Genomic DNA, 20,950 nt, shown 5'->3' on the forward strand with positions numbered 1-20,950 from the left:
AGCTGATCAAGGATGATTTAACTACCATAACAATTATAGAATGACAGGATACATAACCACAGTACCTCAGGATATTAGCAATTGGCAACACAGTACTGAGTACAACCATCGTCAGAGTATAGTAGCCCTGGAACATCTTTGTTCACTGATCATGTTAATTCCAAAGCAAATATAGAATAATGAACGTATATTACGTTCACGACTTGAGATGTTTCCACTTAATTCTACTTTACGTACTACATCCACGAATATAGCACTATAGCCTATGCATTAATCTGTTCAATTATGATTTATGTACTATATCAACTCTAGATTAACAAAATACAGATCCACTGGCTTTCGAAATACTGGCAACTGCCAACACAGTACTGAGTATGCCCATAAGCACATTAGTGTATCCGTTGCGCTACTGTGTTCACTAATGATGGAAATTATAAGGTAACACTTGAATAACATATATATAATGCGGTTACTTCTAGTGATATTTACAATTGACATTACGAAATTGAGTATCTCCTTCAACTGATCAAGGTTGCGGTTGTGTCAATCTGTTCAATGATGATGTATCTTCCGTATCAGTTCTAGAATGAGATGTGTAGATCCATTATCCCTCGAGATATTAACAAATAACAACACAGAAATTAGTACATCGATCATCACAGTATTGAAGCCGTTGGAATACTTTATCCACTGATGAATGTAATTCCAAAGCAATTGTTGAATAACTTATGTATAGTGCGGTAATATCTAGTGATATTTATAAATGACAGTACTGCATATAGTACATCCCTCAACAAATCACCCTTGCCGTCGGATTAATCTGTTAATGGTTGATACATATTCCACATAAGTTCTAGAACGAGACCTCTAGATCCATTGACCCTCGTAGTATTAGCAAATGACAACGTAGTAATGAGTACAGCCATAATCACAGCATCGCAGCAGTTGAATGACTTTGTCCACGTATGATGTAAATTCAAAAGCTGTTCCGGAATAATAATTGTATAATACGGTTATGGCTTCAGATATTTCCCATTGACAGAGCTCTACATATTACATCCGCCAATTTAGCACTGCAACAGTTGCATAAAGCTTTTCAATGATGATTTAAATTCCACAGCACTTTTAGATCGACAAAATACATGTCATTTTATTTGTCAATTTACAGAACAGTACTGAGTGCAGCCAACATGTCAGCAATGTAGACGATGTACTACTTTGCCCACTGCTGACGAAAATTCTGAAGTAATTCTAGAGTAACCTATGTATAGGACATTATAGAGCAATTCACGAATGAAAAATGCAGATCCATTATCCATTGAGAAATAAACAATTGACAACACAGTACTGTGTACAGCCACCATCACAGTAATGAAGACGTTGGGCAACTTTGTTCACTGACGATGTAAATGACTAAGTGACTCTGGAATAACCTATGTATAATCCGGTTAGGGCAAGTGATATTTACAATAGAAATTACGGAATTTATTACATCTCCCAACAGAGCACATCTGCCGTTGGATTAATCTGTTCACTGATGATGTATATTCCACAAAATGCAGAACCGTTATCCCTCGGACATTAACAAGTGACAACACAGCAGCGAGTTCAGCAGTCACCACAGTATGGTAGCCGTTGAATATCTTTCTTCAATGATGCTGTATATTTCAAAGCGTTTCTAAAATAGCCTATGTATATTGCTGTTATGGCTTCAGATATTTCCAATTCACATTACGGTACTGATTTCATCCACAAATAGAGCTCTGTAGCCGTTGGATTAACCTCTTCAACGACATTTTGAATCCTATATAGATTCCAAGATGCAAAATAGAGTTCCGCTGACCCTCGAGACATTAACAATTGTAGACAGAGTACTGGGTAGATTCAGCATCTCAGTGCAGTAGCCGTTGGAACACATTCTCCACGGATAATGTAGATTAGAATGTGATTCTGGAATAATAAATGCATAGTATGGTTATAGCTTGAGATATTTTCTGTTCACTGTACTGTACATATTACATCAACGAATATAGCACTGCAGCCGGTGGATTATTGTGTTCAATGATGATTTATACTCTATAACACTTTTAGAATAATAGAATACAGATCCACTAGCCCTCGAGTTATTAACTATTGACACAACAGCACTGAGTACAGGCGTCATTGCTGTTATTTATTCCATGGACTACTTTGTGCACTGGTGATGGATATTCTAAGGTAATTCTAGAAAAAACCACGTATGGTACGGATATGTTTAGTGGCATTTACAACTGACAACACTGTGCATAGTAAATCTCCCAACAAGGGAACATTTCCTTTGAATTTGACCGTTCCCTGACGATGTACATTCTTCTGATAATCAAGATTGAAAAATAAAGGTCCCTTACTACTCGAGGTATTATCAATTGACAACACAGTACTGAGAGCTGCCATCGTCACAGTACTGTATCCGTTGGTCTAGTTGGGTCACTGATGATGTAAGTTCAAAAGCAATTTTCGAACCATCATCTGATTTTACGGTTAGGGCTTGAGGTGATTCCAATTGTCAGTACGGTACATATTACGTCCGCCAAAATAGCACTGTAGCCGTTGGATTAACCTGGTCAATGATTATTTAAATCCTATAACAATTCTACAAGGACAAAATACAGATCCATCATCCCTCGAGTTATTAGCAATTGACAACACAGTTCTAATTGCAGCCAACATCACGTTATGGTAGACGTTGGATTTGTTTGGTCTCTGACTACGTAAATTCCAAAACAAATTTGGAACAATCAATTTATAGTATGGTTACGGCTCAAGATGTTTCCAGTTGACTGTACGTTACCTATTACATCCTACAATATAGCATTGTAGCCGTTGAATTAAGCAGTTAAGTGTTTTGAATACAATAACAAATCTAGAATGGCAAATTGCAGGTCCACTGTCCCTCGAGGAATCAACAATTGACAACACACTACTGAGTACAGCCATCATCACAGTAATTCAGCCGTTGGACTACTATGTTCGCTGATGATGTAGATTGCAAAGAAATTCTGGGATAATCGTTGTATGTTGTGGTTACGGCTTGAGATATTTACAATTGATAGTACGGCACGTACTGCATCCACGAATATGGCACTGTAGCCGTTGGATTATTGTGTTCAATGGTAATTTAGAAACTATAACATTTCTAGAATGACAAAATACTCATCCACTAATCCGCGAGATATTAGCAATTTACAGCAAACTGCTGAGTACACATACCATCACGGTAATGCTGCCGTAGAACTACTTTGTTCACTGATAATGTATATTCGAGAATGATTCTAGAATTACCTATGTATAATGCGATTATGGCTAGTGTCTTATACAACTGAAAGTACGGCATTCAGTGCCTCTATCAACAGATCACTGTTGCCGTTGTATTAATATTTTCTCCGATGTAGTATATTCCACAGCAACTCTTGAACGAGAAATGCAGATCCATTATCTCTCGAAATATTAACTATTGTCTATGCAGTACTGAGTACTACCATCATTACAGTATCGTAGCCGTTGAATAACGCTTTTCACGGATGATAAATATTCCACACCAATTATGGAATAATCACTGTGTTTTATGCTCGAAGCTGGAGATGTTTCCAATCGACGGTACGGGAACCATATCATCCACGAATAAAGCACTGTAGCCGTTGGATTAATCTCTTCAATGATGGTATAAATTACGTAACTATTCTATAACGACAAACTGCAGAACCATTGTCCCTCGAGAAGATAACAATTTGTAACACAGTACTCAGCATACCCACAATCGAAGTAATGTAGCACTTGTACTACTTCGTTCACTGATAATGCAAACTCGAACGTGATTTTAGAATAACCTACATGTAGTGCGGATATGTCTAGTGTTATGTACAATTGACATTACGCCATATGTACTTCTTCCTACAAGCAACTGTGGCCGCCGTATTAATCTGTTCACTGATGATGCATATTACAAAGCAATTCTACAACGAGAAACGCACATGCATCTTCCCTGGAGATATTAACAGATGGCAACATAGCTCTGAATACAGCCATCATAACAGCATTGATGCCGTTGAACAGTATTTTACACTGATGATATAGTTTCCAAAGAAATTCTGGTCTGACTATTGTAAATTGCGGTTATATCTTGAAACATTTCCAGTTGACATTTCAGTACTAATTACATCCACCAGTATAGCAAAGTAGAAATTGGATTATTCTGTTCAATGATTATATATATGCTATAACTATTCTGGAATGGCAAAATACAGATCCACTCAGCCCCGAGAAGTTAACAGTTGGCAAAACATTACTGAGTGCAGCTACCATAACAGTAATGTAGACGTTCGAATGCACTGTTCTCTGAAGATGTAAATTCGAAAGGGATTCCAGAGTAACGTGTACAGAGTGCATTTATGGCTAGTGATATTTACATCAGACAGTAAGGCACCTAGCACGTCTACCAGCAGATCACAGTTGCCGTTGTATTGATCTGTTCACTGATGGTGTAAACTCCACAGCAATACTAGAACGAGAAACGCAGATCTATTATACCTCCAGACATTAACGATTTGCGACAAAGTACTGACTACAGCCACCGTCACATTAATGTAGCCGTGGGCATACTTTGTTCACTGATGACAGAAATTCCAAAGTAATTCTTGTATAACATATGTATTGTGCTGTTATGCCTAGTGGTATTTTCAAATGTCAGTACTGCCATCGGTACATCTTCTAACAGAGCACTTTTGCCGCCGGATTAATCTGTTCGCTGCTGATGCATATTCCACAGCATTTCTAGAACGAGAAATGCAAGTACACTATACCTCGAGAAACTGACTATTGACAACACAGTGCTGAGTGCAGCCATCATCACAGGGTTTTAACGGTTGAATAACTGTGTTCACTGATAATGTCAGTTCCAAACCAATTCAAGAGTAATCAATGTATGCTACGCTTATGGCTATATATGTTTGCAGTTGGCAGTACGGTACTTACTACATCCCCCAGTATAACCATGTAGCCGTTGAATTAAACTGCTCAATGATGATTTAAGTTCTATAACAAGCATGGAATGACAAAGGACAGGACCAATATCCCTCGAGATATTCACAATTGACAACACAGTACTGTGTACAGCGATCATCACAGCATTGCAGGTGTTGAACAACTTTGTTCTCTGGTGATGTACATTAAAACAATTCTAGAATAGCCAGTGTATATTACGCTTGGCGCTGGAGGTATTTCAAATTGACAGTACAGTACTTACTGCATCCATGGATATAGCTCAATAGCCGATGGATTAATTTCTTCAATGATGATTTAATTTTCATGACAAATCTAGGACGGCAAAACACAGATCCACAGACCCTCGAGACATTAACAATTGACAACACAGTACTGATTACAGTTACAGTCCCACTAATGTCGCCGATGGGCTACTTTGTTCACTGTTGATGGAAGTTCTAATGTATCCTTGGATAGCCTATGCATAGTGTGGTTAAGGCTGGTGATATCTACAATTGGCAGTACGGCATTTAGTACAGCTTCCAACAGATCACTCTTGCCGATGTCTTGATTTGCACAATGATGATATATATTCCATAGAATTCTAAAGCGAGAAATGCAGTTCCTTTATCCTTCGAGGTATTAGCAAATGACAACACATTACTGGGTACTGCCGTCCTCACAGTGCTGTAGCCGTTCAATGATTGTGTTGACTGATGATGCTAATTACAAAGAAATTCTAGAATAATCAACATATGTTATGGTTATGGCTTGAGATATTTTAGGATGATTGCATGGTATTTATAACATCCCCCAATCCATCACAGTATCCGTTTGAAAATTCTGTCCATTGATGTTTTAAATACTATAGATATTCCAGAATGACACTATGCAGATCCACATACCATCTAGATATTAGCAATTTACAACACAGAACTGAGTACACCCACCATAACAGCAATGTAGCCGCGGGAATACTTTGTACACTCATAATGTAAATCCGAAAGTCATTCCAGAATAAACTATGTGTAGTTCAGTTGCTGCTAGTGATATTGACAATTGACAGTACGGAACGTATTACATCCACCGGTATGTCACCGTAGCCGTTGGAATATTGTGTTCAATGTTGATTTGAATTGCTTAACAATTCTATAATAACAAAATACTGATCCACTGACCCTAGAGGTATTAACAATTGACTACACAGTACTGAGTACTGCCGCCACCACAGTTATGTAGCCGTTGGACCACTTTGTTCACGGAAAATGTAAATTCGTATGTGTTACTAGAATAACCTGTGCACGGTGCGGTTACGGCTTGTGACACTAGCAGTTGGCAGTACTGCATTTAGTACATCTACAAACAGATCTCTGTTACCATTATGCCATCCTTTCACTGATGATGTGTATTCCACAGCAAGTATAGGATCAGAGCTGAAGTAGCATTTTCTCTCGAGACATTAACAAATGACAATACATTACTGAACACAGCATTCCTCACAGTATTGCAGCCGTTGAATATCTTTGTTCACTGACGATGTAAATTCCATAAAAATTCTAGAATGCAAAATGCAGATACTCTGGCACTCGATATATTAGCAGTTTAAAACACAGTAATGAGTACACACACCATCACTGCAAAGTAGCCGGTGAACTACTCTGTCCTATGATAATGTATATTCCAAAGTGATTTTAGAATAGCCTATGTATTGTGAGGTCGTGGCTAGTGTTATTTGCAACTCACAGTGCGGCATCTGGTACTCCTTCCAACAGATCATTGTTGCGGCTGGATCAATCTGTTCTCTGATGTTGTACATTCTACAGCAATTCCAGAATGCAAAATGCACATCAATTATCCCATGAGATATAAGGAAATGTCATCACAGAGCTCAGTACAGACGTCATCGCGGTATTGTAGCCGTTGAACAAATTTATTCACTGATGATGTAAATGCCAATGCAATTCTAGAACAATCCATGTGTAGTACGCTTATGGCTTCACATATTTCCAATAGAATGTATGGAACCCATTACATACACCAATATAGCTCTTTAGTCGTTGCATTATTCTGTTGGATGATGTTTTAAATTCTCTGACAATTGTAGAATGACAGAACACATCCAAAGACCCTCGAAATGTTAGCAATTTACTACATCGTGCTGACTACACACACAATCACTGTAATGTAGCCTCTGATCTACTTTGTTCACTGATAATGTAAATTCGAAGTCGACTATAGATTAACCTGTGTATGGTGCGGTTATGGCTAGTTACAGTTACAATTTACGGTACAGGATTTTGTACGTCTACGAACAGATCACTCTTGCCGTTGAATTAATCTGGCCACTGATGGTGAATATTCCACAGCAATCCTAGAACGCGAATTGCAGGTTCATTATCCCTCGGGACATAAATATATGGCAGCACAGTTCTGAGTACAGCAATCATCACAGTATTATAGCCGCTGAATGACTTTATTCAATGGTGATGTAAACTTCAAAGCCATTCTAGAATAACCAATGTATAGTGCTGCTATGACTTGAGATATGTCCAATTGGCATTACGGTACTGACTAAATCTAGCATTATAGCTCTGTAGCCGTTGGAATATTGTGTTCAATGATATTTTACATTGTATATCTGTTCTAGAATTCCGAATAGAGATCCGTTGGCCGTCGAGGAATTCGCAATTGGCAACACAGTACTGAGTGCAGCCAGCATCACAGAGATGCAGCCGCTGTACTATTTTGTCCACTGATATTGTTATTTCGAATGTTACTCTGTAATAACGAGAAATGCAGATCCGTTATCCCTCGAGACATAAACAAATGACAAAGCAGTAGTGAGTACAGCAATCACCACAGCATCATGGCCCTAGAATAACTTTCACCAATGATAATGTAAATTGCAAAGCTATTATGGAATAACCAATGTATATTACAGTTACGGCTTGAGATATTTCAAATTGACAATACCGTGCTGAATATATCGACCAATATAACACTTTAGTCGTTGCAATAATGTGTCCAATGGTGTTTTATTTTCTATATCAATTCTAGATTGCAAAATATAGATACACTGACCACCGAGATGTTAACAATTAGGAACTGAGTACTGAATACAGCCAGCATCAGAGTGATGTAGCCGTTGGGCTACTTTGTTCAATGATGATGTATATTCGAAAGTGATGCTGTAGTAAGCTATGTATAATGCAGTTAGGGATAGTGAGATTTACAATTTACGGTACAGCATTTAGTACGTCTGCCAGCAGACTAATCTTGCCGTTGAATCAATCCGTTCGCGGAAGATGTCTATTCCAAAACAATGCAAGAATGGGGAATGGAGATCAATTACCCCTCGAGGAATAATCAGTTGACAACACATTAGTGAGTACCGCCATCGTCACAGTTATATAGCTCGTGTAATGCTTTGCCCATAGACGATGTATATTCCAAAGCAATTCCAGAATAATCTATGTACATTGCGGATATGGCTTCAGACGTTCCCAATTTACATTATGGTGTTAACACCACTCACAAATATAGCTCTGCAGCTGTATAAATAATCAGTTCAATGATATTTTAAGTTCAATAGCAGTTCTACAATGCAAAATCGAGATCCACAGACCATCGAGGTATTAGCAGTTGACAACACAGTACCTTGAACAGCTACAATCAGAGTGATGTAGCCGTAGGACTACTTTTATCCACGATGATGCAAATACGAACGTGAATCTCGAATCACCTATGTATAATTTGGTTATGGCTAGTGATATTTACAATTGACATTTCGGAGCTTAGTACATTTATCAACAGAGGCCTATTACCGTTGAATTAATGGATTCAGTGACGATGTACCTTCCACAGCAATTCAAGAATGAAAAATGCCAATCCACTGACCCTCGAGATACTAGCAACTAAGTACATGGTACTGAGTACAGCCATCGTCACAATAATATAGAAAATGCACTGCTTTGTTCACTGACGGTGGAGACTCTATAGTGAACCTAGATTGACCTATGTATATTAGGGATATGCCTAGTGACATCTATAGTTGGCAACACGGTGATTGGTACATCTTCCAGCACAGCATTATTACCGATTGCTTAATACGTTCACTGATGACGTATATAGCACAGAAATTCTAGAATGGAAAACGCAGTTCGGTTATCCCTCGTGATGTTAACAAATGACAACGCAGTACTAAGTAAGGCCACCATCACATTATTGTAGCCTTTGAATAACTTTTTTCACAGATGATGTTAATTCCAAGGAAATTCTAGAATAATCATTATATATTACGGTTACTGCTTGTGATACTTCCACACGAGACTGCGGTACGTATTACATCCATCAATATGGCACAGCCGCCGTTGGGTTATTCTGTTCAATGACGACTTAACTGCTACAACAATTCTATAGTGTCAAAATACAAATCCACTGACCCCCGTGTTATTAGCAATTTACGACACAGAACTGATTATACCCACCATCACACAAATGTAGAATCTGGTCTACTTTGCTCGCTGATGGTGGAAATTCTATAGTAATCCTAGGTTAACCTCTGTATACTAGATCTATGTATAGCGATAACTATAATTGACAATAATGTGATTAGTACATCTTCCGACACGGTACTATAACCGTTGGCTTAATCTTTTCACTGATGATGTGTATTCCACAGCAATTCCAGAACGAGAAATGGAGATCCATTATCACTCTAGACATTAACAAATAACGACAGAGTACTGATTACAACCATCATTAAAGTATGGTAGCCTTTGAATAACTTCTTTCACCGACGATGCAAATTTCAAAGCAATTCTAGAATTATCACTGTATATTACTGTTACTGCTTGATATGTTTCCATTTGAGGCTGGGGGACATATTGTTGCGACGAATATAGCACTATAGACAATGGATTGCTTTGTTCAATGGTGATTGAAATTCCATATCAGTTCTAGAATAGCGAAATACATATCCTCTGTCCCCCGAGATATTAGCAATTGACAACACTGTACAAAGTGGAGCCACCGTCAAAGTAATTTACACGTTGGACTGCTGTGTCCACTGATGTTGTAAACTCGAAGGCCATTCCAGGATAACCTATGTAGAGTGCGGCTGTGGCTAGTGATATTTAGAGCTGACAGTACGGTATTTGGTACATCTTCCAGCAGATCACTCTTGCCGCCGGATTAATCTGTTCACTGATGCTGTATATTCCCCAGCAATTCCCGAGCGAAAAGTACAGATCCATTATTCCTCCAGATATTACAAACTGACAACACAGTACTGAGAACATACATCATTATAGTGTTGTAGCCGTTTTATAACTTTGTCCACTGATAATGTAAGTTCCACAGCAACTCCAGAGTAATCAATGTATAGTACGGTTAGGGACTGAGATATTTCCAATTGGCAACACGGTAACTATTTCATGACCAATATAGCAATGTAGCAGTTGGATTAAGCTACTCAATGGTAATTTAAATGCTGTATCAATTCTAGGAAGCAAAGTAGAGATCCGCTGACTCCTGAGATATTAACAACTGACGACACAGTACTGCGCACAGCCACCATCACAATGATGCAGCCGTTGGACTTCTCTGTTCACTTATTATGTAGATTCGAGCGCAACTCTGGAATAACATATGTATGGTGCAGTTATGGCTAGTGATAATTACAATTGGCAGTACGACATTTAGTACATCTTCAAACAGATCACAGTTGCTGTCGTATTAATCTGGTCCCTTATGACGTATTTTACACAGCAATTCTAGAATCAGATACGCTTATCCATTTTCCCTCGCTATAATAATAAATGACCACAGAGTACTGAGTGCAGCCATCATCAGGATCACGCTGCCGTTGAATAACCTTGATGACTGATGATGAAAATTCGAAGCCAGTTCTGGAAATACCATTGCATATTACGGATATGGCTTGAGATATTTCCATATGACGGTAAGGTACTTACAGCATGCACCAATATATCACAGTAGCCGTCGCATTATTCTGCTCAATGATGATATAAATTCTATAGCAGAATCCAGATCCACTGACCACCGAGACATTAGCAATATACAACACAGTACTGAGTACACCCAGCATCACAGTACTGTAGCCGGTGGACTGCTTTGTAAACTGAGAACATAAATTTGAAAGTGTTGCTAGAATAAACTATGTGTAGTGCGGTTATGGCTAGTGATATTCACAATAGACAGTACGGCATGCAGAACGTCTACCAACAGATCAATGCTGCCGCTGTATTTATCTGGTCACTTATGATGTATGTTCCACAGAAAATCTAGAACGAGAAATGCAGGTCCATTGTCCCTTCAGGTATTAACAAATGGCAACACAGTATTCACCATCACCTAGTGGACAACATCTGTCATCATAATATTGCTGCCGCTTGATAGTTTCGTTGACTGATGATATAAATTCCAAAGCAATTTCAGAATTGTCAATGTACATTACGGTAATGGCATGAGATAGTTCCAGTTGACGGTACGGAACTTATTACATCCTCCAATATAGCACAGTAGCCGTTAGATTAGTCTGCTGATTGAAGATATCAATCCTGTATGAATTGTAGGACGACAATATACACATCCTCTGACCCTCAAGGTATTAACGATTGACAACACAGTACTGCGTACACCAACCATCACTGCAATGTAGCCGTTGAACTACTTTATCCACTGAGGCCGATCGTTCCAAAGCAATTCTGGAATAATAATTGTATATTACGGAAATGGCTTGATATTTTTCCAATTGACGGAACGGAACTTATTACGTCCACCAATATAGCACTTGAACCTTCGGATTAATCTGTTCAATGATGATATAAGTTCTATAGTAACTCTAGAATGACAAGAAACATAGCCACTGACGATCGTGGCAGTAGCAATTTACATCACGGTACTAATTACGACCGCCATCACAGCAACGTAGCCGTTGGACTGCTTTGCTTCCTGATGATGCAAATTCGAAAGATATTCTAAAGTAACCTATGTAAAGTGCGGTTAAGGCACGTGATATTCACAATTGACATTATGGCTTTCCGTACATCTTCCAACAGATCAATATTTCCGTTGGGTTAATCTGTTCAAGGATGATGTATAATCCGCAGCAATTCTAGAACGAGAAATACAGAACCTTTATCTCTCTAGATATTAACAAATGACGACACAGTTCTGAGTACAGCGATCATCACTGTATTGTATCCGTTGCCTAGCTTTCTTCACGGATGATGAAAATACCAATGCAATTGTAGGATTATCAACGTATATTACGTTTATGGCTTGAGAAATTTCCAACTGCCATTACGGTACTTATTACACCCACCAATATTGCTCTGTAGCCGTTGGATTTATCCCCTCAATGATATATGATATTTTATACCGTTTTTAGAATGCAAAATAAAAATCCACTGACTCTCGAGATATTAACGATCGATAGCACATTACTGAGAATAGCCACCATCACATTGATGTAGCCGTTGCATTACTGGTGATCACTGACGGTCTAATTTCGAAAGATATTCTAGAGTAGCCTATGTATACACCGGTTATGTCTAGTGATGCTTGCAATTGATATTACGGCATTTAGTACGTCTACAAACCGATTGCAATTGCCGTTGCTTTAATGTGGTCACTGATGATGTATATTCCACACCAAATATGGAAGGAGGAATGCAGGCCCGCTATCCCTTCAGATATTAACAAATGACAACACAGTTCTGAGTACAGCCATCATCACGATACCGTAACATTTGAATTACTTTGTTCACTCATAATGTAAGTTTCAACGCAATTCTGGAACAACTAATGTGTAGTTTGTATATTTCTTTTGGTATTTCCATCTGACAGTGCCGTGACAACTATATCCACCAATACAGTACTGTAGCCGTGAAATTAAGCTGTTCCAAGATTATTTAAGTTCTATAACAATTATAGAATGTCAAAGTAATGGTACATTTTCCCTGGAGACATAAACAATTGACAACGCATTTCTGAGTGTAGCCGTCACCACAGAAATGTAGTCGTTGTGGAGCACTGTTCACTGATGTCGTAAAGCCCAAATCAATTCTGGAATATCCGATTTATATTTCGGTTACGGCTAGAGATATTTCCATCTGACAGTACGGTAATATATACATCCACCTGCAGAGCACAGCAGCCGCTTCATAAATCTGCACAGTGGTAATTTACGTCCTATTACAATTCCAGAATGACAAAATACATAACAATTATCCCTCGCAACATTAACAACTGTCAACTCGGTACTGAGTACAACCATCGTCACAGTAATGTTTCCGTTGGAATAATTGTTCACTGATGATGAAATTTCCACAGCAATTCTGGAAGAATCAATGTATGTTACGACTACGGCTTAAGGTAATTCCAACTGACGGTATGGTACCGGGTACATCCTCAATCTGAGCACTGCAGCCGCTGTATTAATCTGTTCAATGATTATTTATGTATTTTAGCTATTCTAGTTTGACAAAGGACAGATCCATTATCCCACGAGATATTAACAATTGACAACACAGTACTGAGTACTGTCATCAGCAGGGTATTGTTGCGGTTGAATAACTTTGTTCGCTGGTAATGTCAGATAGAAATCTATTCTGGAATAATCAATGTATACTGCGGGAATGGCTGGAGATAGTAACAACTGACAGCACTTTACTTCGTACATCTACCAACAGAGGAATGTTAACCATGGAATAGTCTGTTCAATGATGACTTTGGTTTAAACAATTCTACAATGTCAAAATACAGATCCGTTGCCCTCGCGAAATTACAATTGGCAGCAGAGCACTGAGTACGACCTTCAACACAGTAATATAGCCTTTGGACTAACGTGTTCACTGTTGATGTAATTCACAAAGCAATTTTGTAATAATCAAATTATGTTGCGGTTATAGCTTGAGATATTTCCAATTGACAGTGCGTTACGTAGTACATCCACCAATACAGCAATGTAGCCTGTGGATCAATCCGTTCAAATGTGATTTGGATTGTATTACAATTCTGGAATGAGAAAATTGAGATCCACTATCACACGCGGTACTAACAATTGACAACAAAGTGCCGATTACAGCAATCATCACTTTAATATATACATTGGAATAATTTGTAAACCGATCATGTGCATTCCAAATCAATTCTGCAATAATCAGTGCACATTGCGGTTATGGCTTGGGGTATATATAATTCTTAGTACGGTAACTAGTACATCTACCAACAGAGCATTGTCGCAGTTGGATTAATGTGTACAATGATGATATGGATTCTATAACAATTCTAAATTGAAAAACTACGGATCTATTATCTCTTGCGATATTAAGAATTGACAACCCAGTGCACAATGCGGCCGACATCACAGTGCGGTATACGTTGGACAACTTTGTTCACTGATGGTGTAGATATCAAGGCACGTCTGGAATAATCAATGTATAGTACGGTTACGGCTTGAGATTCTTGCAATTAAGGGAATTGTACTTACTACGTCAACGAATGCATAACTGTAGCAGTATCATGAAGCTGTTCAATGATGACTTAAGCCCTATAACAATTCTAGAGTGGGAAGAGGCATATCCACGGAACCTCGAGGCCTTGACAACTGACGCCAGAGTAGTGAGTACAGCCATCATCACAGTAATGTAGAAGATTTACTCCTCGCATCACTGGTGACGTTAATTCGAAAGTGATTCCAGAATAACCTATGTATAGTGCGGTTATGGCAAGTAATATTTAAAGTTGAAGGTATGTTATTTAGTACATCTTCCGACAGAGCACTGCTGCCGTTGGATTACTTAGTCCGCTCATGACGTTTGATCCACAGAAATTCAAGAACGAGAAATGCAAATGCATTATCCTTCGAGCTATTAGCTATTGACGACACAGTACGGGGTACAGCCATCATCATATTATTGCAACGGTTGGATTACTTTGTTCACTAATAATGTCATTTCCAAGGCAATGCTAGAAAAATCATTGTATTCTGCGGTTATGGCTACAGACATTTACAATCCACAGTACATTAATTAGTACACCTAACAACAGAGCAGCGTGGTCGCTGGTCTAAGTTTTGTCACTCTGGATGTATGTTCAACAGCAATTCAAGACCGAGAAATGCAGGTCCATTATATCTCGGGATAATAACTATTGACAACGCATTACGGAGTACAGCCATCAGCACAATGTTGTAACGGTCGAATAACCCTGTTCACAGGTAACGTCGTCTCCAAAGCAATTACAGACTAATCAATGAATACTACGGTTATGGCTAGTGATATTTACAACCGGCTGTGTGGCACCTATTGCATCCACCAACAGAGGAATATAGCCGTTGAAGTAAAATGCTCACTGATGATTTATGTACTAAAGCGAGATATTAACAATTAACCATACAGTCCTGAATACGGCCATCATCGTAGACATGTAGACCTTGGACTACTTTGCGCACTGATGATATAAATTCAAATGTAATTCTCGAATAATCAATGAATATTACGGTTATAGCTTGAGATGATCCAATTGACAACACGTTTCTTTGTACATACACCAGCAGTGCACTACAGCCGCAGTAACATTGATTTAAATGATTATTTCGATTTTATAGCAACTAGAATGTCAATAGTCTGATCCATTACCCTCGTCACATTAACAATTGAGAACTCAGTACTGAGTAGGACCATCATCACAGTATTGTAGCCCGCGGACTGCTGTGTTTACTGACGTTGAACATTCCGCAGTAGCTCTGGAATAACCTACGTATGCTACGGTTATGGGAAGTGACATTTACAATCGAACGTACGGCATTTAGTACATCTTCGAACACAGCAACGTTAACGTTTGATTAATATTTTCAATGATGACGTATACACCACACCTACTCTAGAACAAGAAATGCAGATCCATTATCCTTCGAGATATTAATCAATGACAACAGAGTACCGAGTGCAGCCATCATCACTGTATTGCAGACGTCGAATAACTTTGCTCTCGGATAATGTAAATTCCAAAGCAATTCTAGCGTGATCAATGTAGAGTACGGTTATGGCTTGTGATATTTCAAATTTACCGTATGGTACCTGCTACATCCGCCAACATACCACTGTAGGCGATGGAGTAAACTGTTCAGTGATGATTTAAATTCCGTAACAATCCTAGTATGGCAGAATACAGGTCGACTGTCCCTCGAGATATTAAACATTGACGACACAGAACTGAGTACATACATAACCATAGTAATCATGCAGTTGGTCTACTTCGTTCACTGATAATGTAAATTCAAAGAGACTTTAGAGTAACATACATAGAGTGCTGTAGTGTCTAGTAGTTCTTACAATTGTGGGTACTGCGTTTAGTGCGTCCTCAGACAGATCTGAGATGCCGTTGGACAAATGTGCTGTCTGATGATGTCTGTTCCACAGAAATTCTTGAACGAGAAAGGCAGATCCATTATGTCTCGTGATTCTAATAAATGAAGACACTGTACTGAGCACAGCCATCATCTCAGTATTCTAGTGGTTATACAACTTCGTCCACTGCTAATGAGAGTTCCAAACCAATCCTGGAATAGTCAGTATATATAACAGGTATGGCTAGAGATGTTTCCAATTGTCAATAATTTAATTTGCACATTCCCCAATATAGCATAGCAGGCGTTGGTTTAGTCTGTTCAACGATGTTTTAAATTCTACAGCAATTTTAGAATGACAGAATACACATATACCTTCCATCGAGACATTAGCAATTTCCTATAGAGTGCTGAATACACCCCCCGTCACAGTAACGTAGCCGTTGGACAGTTCCTTTCACTGGTGACGTATATCAGAAAATGATTCTGGAGTAACCTATGTATAATGCGGTTATGACTATTGATATTTAGAGTTGATAGCACAGCATTTAGTACCTCTTTCGGCAGATCACTGTTGCCGCTGTGTTAATCTGTTCTCTGATGTTGTACATTACACAGCAATTCTACATCGAGATATGAAGATCCATTATCCCTTGAGACATTAAAAAATGACAACAGAGTACAGTCATCATCACAGTACTGTCGACGTCGAACAACTTTGTTCACAATGTCAAAAATTCCGAAGGAATTCTGCAATAATCGTTGTATATTACGGCTATGGACTCATATATTTCCTATTGGCAGCAACGTTCATGTTATATCCCATAATATAGCATTGTAGTTGCTGGATTAGTGTGTTCTATGATGACTTAAATTTTATAGCATATATAGAATGACAAAATGGATGTACACTATCACCCGATATGTTAGGTATTGACTACACAGTACTGATTTCTGTCATCATCACAGTATTGTAGCGGCAGAATAACTTTGTCCACAGATGATGTAAATTCCAATGCAATTCTAGAGTAATCAACGCATATTACGGTTATGGCTTGAGATATCTCCAACTGACAGTACTGTACCTATTACATCCACGAATATAGCGCTATTGCCGATAGGTCTGTTCAATGATGATATAATTTCTATATCAATTTTTGAATTAAAAAATACAAATCTACCGGCCCTCGAGGTATTAACAAATGACAACACAGAACTGAGTACAGCCACGATCACACTAATGCAGCCGCTGGACTTCTCTCTTCACTGAAGATGAAAATTCGGAAGTATCTCTGGAATAACCTACTCATGGCACTGTTGCGGCTTGTGATATTCACAACTGGCAATACGGTGAATAGCACGTCTTCCAAAAATAGCAGTGTTGCCGTTGGTTTAATCTGTTCACTGGTGATGTACATTATACAGCAATTCAGGAATGAAAAATTCAAATGCTTTATCCCTCGAGACATTAACAAATGGCAACAAGCCACTGAGTACAGTCATCATCGCAGTATCGTAGCCATTCAATAACTATGTTCACTAATGATAATTATTCGAAAGCAATTCTGGAATAACCATTACGTATTGCGGTTATGGCTTGAGATATTTACAATTGTCGATACGATACCTACTACATCCATTAATAAATCTCTGAAGCCGTCGGATTATTCTGTTCAATGATTACTTAAATTCTATAACAAAACTAGAATGACAAAATACAGGTCCACTGACCCTGGATATATTAGTAATTTACACCATTACGTACGGAGTACACCCATCATCACTGTAATTCAGCCGTTGTACTACTTTGTCCTCTGACAATGTAAGTTCGGAAGCGATTCTAGAGTAAGCAATGTATACTGTAGTTATGTTTAGTGACATTTAAAGTTGACAGTACGGCATTTAGTACTTCTCCCAACAGATCACTCTTGCCGATGGATCAATCTGTTCACTGATGGTGTATATTCCACAGTAATTCTAGGACGAGGAATGCAGATCAATTATCCCTAGGTATACTAACAAATGACGACTCATAACTGAGTACAGCAATCATCAATGTATTATAGCCATTGAATAACATTGATCAGTGGCGATGAACATTCCAAGTCAATTCTGGAATAATCATTATATACTACGGATATGGCTTGAGTCACTTCCAATTGACGGTACGGTACTTGTTACGTTCACCAATATAGCACATTATCAGTTGCAATATTCTTTTCAATGACGATTTAAGTTTTACAACATTTCTAGAATAACAAAAGACAGAACCACTGACCACCGAGACAGTAGCAGCTTATGTCACACTACTGAGTGCACCCACAGTCACAGTAATGTGGCCGTTGTACAACTTTGTTCACTGAGAATGTATATTCGAAAGAGATGCTAGAATATGCTATGGAAAGTGCGGTTACGGCTAGTGATATTTACAACTAGCAGTACGGCATTCAGTACATCTTCCAACAGATATCTATTGCCGTCGCAGTAATCTGTTCACTGATGATGTATACCTCACAGCAATTCTCAAACAAGAAACGTAGATACATCATCCCTCCGGACGTTTTCAAACGACAACACAGTACCGAGCACTGACAATATCACAGTGCTTTAGACGTTGAAGAACTTTGTTAGCTCATGATGTAAATTTCATTTCAATTCTAGAATAATCAATGTGTATTACGGTTATATCTTCAGATATTTCCAACTGATAGTACGGTACTAATTACATCAACCGATATGGCACTATAGCCGTTGGATTAATCTGTTCAATGATGGTATAAACACTATATCAAGTCTAGAATGCAAAATAGAGATCCACTGACTCTCGTGATGTTATCAATTGACAACGCACTACTGAGTACACCCACCATTAAACTAATTTAGCCGTTGGACCACTTTGCTCACTGATGACGTAAATTCGGTAGTGATTCCAGAATATCCTATGCATAGTGCGGTTATGGCTAGTGACATTTACAATTGACAGTGCGGCATTTAGTACATCTTCCAAGAGATCACTGCTGCCGCTGGATTAATCTGTTCGCTAATCGTATATATTCCACAGCAACTCTAGAACGAGATAGGTATGTCCATTATCCCCCGAGCTGTTAACAATTGACATGACAATACTGACTACAGCCTTCTTCACAGCATTGTAACTGTTGAATAACATTGTCCACTGATAAAGTCAGTTCCAATCCAACTCTAAAATGATCAATGCATAGTGCGGTTGTGGCTAGAGACATTTCCACCTAACAGCACGGTACTTTGTAGATCCAACACCGGAGCACAGTGGCGTCTGTGTTAATATATCAATGATTATTTCGACTTCATAGCAATTTTAGAATGACAAAAGGCTGATCCATTATTCCTCGACATGTTTGCATTTGACAACAGTGTACCGAGAACCGCCATCATCACTGTACTGTAGCCGTTGGACTACTTTTTACGCTCATGGTGTTAATTCCAGAGCACTTCTGGTATAATCAATGTATATTACGGTTGTGGATTGCGATATCCCCAATTGACAGTATAGTGCTTATTACATCCACCAATATTGCCCACTAGCCGTTGGACGAAACTGTTCAGTGACAATTTTTATTCTATAACAATACTGTAACGGCAGAATACAGATACACATATCCTCAAGACAATGACAATTGACGACACAGTGCTGTATACGTTGGAATACTTTCTTCCCTCATGATGTAAATTCCAGTGCAGTTCTGGTATAGTCAATCTATATTACGGTTGTGAATTGTGATATTTCCAACTGACAGTATGGTACTAATTGCAAACACCAACATAGCACTGTAAGCGCTGGATTAAACTGTTCTATGGTGATTTAAATTCTATAACAACTGTAGAACGACAGATTACATATCCCCTGACCATAAAGAAATTAGCAACTTACAACGCAGAACCGAGTAAACCTACCATCAGAGAAATGTGGAAGATGGGCTTCTTTCTTCACTGGTTGTGTGAATTCGAGAGAGACCCTAGAATAACCTATGTATAGTGTGGTTATGGCTAGTGACATTTGCAATTGTCAGAGCGGCATTTACTACATTTTCCAACACATCACTGTTGCCGTTGTATTAATCTGGACGCTAATGTTGTATACTCCACATCTATCCCAGAACGAGAAATGCAGGTCCATTATTCCTGCAGATATTAAAAAATAACAACACAATGCTGAATACACCCATCATCACATTATTGTAACCGTTGTATAACATTGTCCTCTGATAATGTAAGTTCCATAGCAAATCTGAAATTATCATTATGAATTTCGGATATTGATGGGGACATTTCCATTTGACGGTACGGTACCTATTTCATCCACGAATATAGCACAATATCGGTGAATTAGGCTGTTCAGTGATGACTTAATTTCTATGTCAATTACAGAATAACAAAATACGTATACAAATACCCTGGAGGTATTAACAATAGGCATCACAGTACTGAGTACAGCAACCATCACATTAATGTAGCAGTTGGACTACTTTGACCACTGACGATTGTAATTCTAAAGTAATTTTTCAATAGTTTATG

The sequence above is a fragment of the Eufriesea mexicana genome, unplaced genomic scaffold (assembly GCF_001483705.2).
Source record: "Eufriesea mexicana isolate 0111107269 unplaced genomic scaffold, ASM148370v2 scaffold14846, whole genome shotgun sequence".
NCBI lineage: Eukaryota > Metazoa > Arthropoda > Insecta > Hymenoptera > Apidae > Eufriesea > Eufriesea mexicana.